Source organism: Eleutherodactylus coqui, chromosome 10 (genome assembly GCF_035609145.1).
Source record: "Eleutherodactylus coqui strain aEleCoq1 chromosome 10, aEleCoq1.hap1, whole genome shotgun sequence".
Classification (NCBI taxonomy): Eukaryota; Metazoa; Chordata; class Amphibia; order Anura; family Eleutherodactylidae; genus Eleutherodactylus; species Eleutherodactylus coqui.
Window position 1 is genome coordinate 29,150,369 of NC_089846.1, and position 2,656 is coordinate 29,153,024.

Consider the following 2,656-nt stretch of genomic DNA (forward strand, 5'->3'; position numbering starts at 1 on the left):
AGTGTGTGTGTGTAACCCTAGAGTGTTTGAAAAAAGTGTTAGCAAGTGAGAAGTGAGGGTAAAAATGCCAGTTTGTAATGTGTTTCATATTTGTTACAGCAAAGTAACAGCAGCATTAAGATTACTGCAATGTGTGAAGCCACCCTTCTATAAGCCATGCTCAAGGGGTATGCATATTCTGTAGAAGCCTTTCCTTCTGGAAATGAGTAGTGGTCTGGAACTAGTGATTTGCTCAGATTCTACCTGGTTCCTTGTATTTATGATATGAGATCATATTGACTGGACTGGTATTATTGTACCTTGTCACCACCAGAAGTTAGGGGTGGTGACAAGGTAGCCGCTGTCAACAAATTTAGTAACGCCTCCAGCTTCTGATTGGCTAGGGGTTGTTGCTAATTCAAACCAGGGAGCAGCTGCGCAGCCAGAGGCACTGGTGGGATGTTAGCAGGTATCAACTTGGAGAGTGAGGCCTTATGTCCACTTGCATGCACAGATACCAGTACTGAATCCAGCAGTGGTATCCATGCGTGCCCACAGACATGGAGAGCAAAAGAATGTTTCCTACCTCTCCGGGTCCAGCATGGAGCTCCTGCTAGCCGGATGGCTCTTCTTTCTTCAACACGGCGGATGCGTCCGGGAGCGTCGGCTGCTCACTTTTTTGTCTGTGAATCCGCTGCTTTCCCGTGGATCTGCGGCACCTTCACAGTGACGGCTTCCATTGACTTCAATGGAAGCAGTTGCTGCGTGACTCGCAGGAAAATACAGTATGCTGCAATTTCTTCCCGTGCATACGCTGGGAAAAGAAAATCACATCTGCATACTTTTAATTGCCGTGCGGATGCTAATGCATCCCTATGGGTGGCGAGATGCGCACATTTTATAATTAAAATCCGCACGAGGATATTGGGCCTGAAGCAGAGGCTATTGGTTTAAATTAGCTTTATTTCAAACCATCAGGTCTGCCCACGTTCTTCTACACCTTTCCTAGTAACAGTATCTAACATTAACATGACCTTTGGGCGACCACTGTACTGGCTTGGCAGCACCTATTCAATATAGTTCTTCCAACATTAGGCTATGTTGACAAATGCATCTGGAGGTTCTATTGCAGATCCAGCACAAAAACATGGAAGAAAAAGTCCTGCATGAAGTACTTTTTCCATCCAGAATAACGCCAGACAGCTGAACAGAGACCATTACCGTTAATCTGTTTGGTCCAGTCTTAAGACAGATCGGTCAGGCCAGGGCATTCTGCTTTCTTGCTTCCATATTGAAGCCGTAGAATAGAACCCCTGGTAGCAGGTGTGAACATAGCCCTATTGTGCTAGTTCTAGGTAAAGCTCCTTCCTTGCCCTAGGCGACCCCCTCCCACCCAAGAGTGCTCTGCACAGTCCTTTCCTCTTGCTTCAGACATCCACATGACGGCTGGGACACAAGGGGCTCCTGGAGAACACTGCCCAGAGCTTCACCGGCTTGCCTTCTTCCCATAGTGCATTGTGGCATCATCTCTCCAACAGGTAAGGAACGTCCACACACTCCAGCTGTCCACATGACATAGAGGATGCCTCTGATTTATTTTTTCTTTGCTTTATGATACACAATTGAAGATGCTGTCGGCACTAGATGGGTGTCAGCATGGCCACCGCTTGTCCGCACCTACACAGTAATTTGTAAATTGCTTTGTTTTAACAAATTCACATCATAACCAGCAGCATCTTTTGGGAGCAGACCTCACGCTCTAGCCCTAGGTGAGTCAGTGAGACTCGGGCACCCATAACCTTGTCATTGGTTGTTTTTCCAAGACCTTTTGTAGCAAATTCATGACTACTGCAGGGTTTCCCCAACTGAAACCATGCTACATCTGAAAGGCAAGTACGGTCGAAGCATTGGTTCAAGTCGCAGAAGAGGCAGACAAGAGGGTGTGTCTTAGACTACTTCAAATTAGGCATCGTATAGTCATAAATCACAACTCATGTCCTAATAGAGATTAACTAAAAAAAAAAAAAAAACAGCCAAGGATTGGCTGGAATCAGCACACGTGACGGGCAGAGCTACGCGATGACGCGTAGAAGGGGGCGGAGCCAGAACGCCGCTCGTGCCAGACCGAGCCGAAGGCAGAAGACCCTTCTGCGCAAGTGCGTCTAATCGGGCGATTAGACGCTGAAGTTAGACGGAGCCATGGAGACGAGGACGCCAGTGCAGGGAAGGTAAGTGAATAACTTCTGTATGGCTCATATTTAATGCACGATGTATATTACAAAGTGCATTAATATGGCCATACAGAAGTGCTTAACCCCACTTGCTTTTGCGAGACAACCCCTTTAAGGCTGGTTGCACACTTTGTATGTGTGCAAGTCTCTGGCGCAACTCTTATCAAACAGCACATGGACGCACAGGCACGCATTAGCACGTCCTATTTCTCTCGTCTAATACGGCATGTTATTAGTTTTTTTTCATACAGATCACAGATACGCGTGAAAAACCATCAATTTGCCCCATGGGCTATACTAAGGCAATGAACATAGACAGTACATGGCTCCTAAAATATGCTGATGTGCCAGAGACCTAATTGATAAGCCAGGTCCCCCCTCCTTAAAACCAATGAAACAAAAGTTTACAGACCAACATACTTTATTTCCAATAGTTAACCTCTATA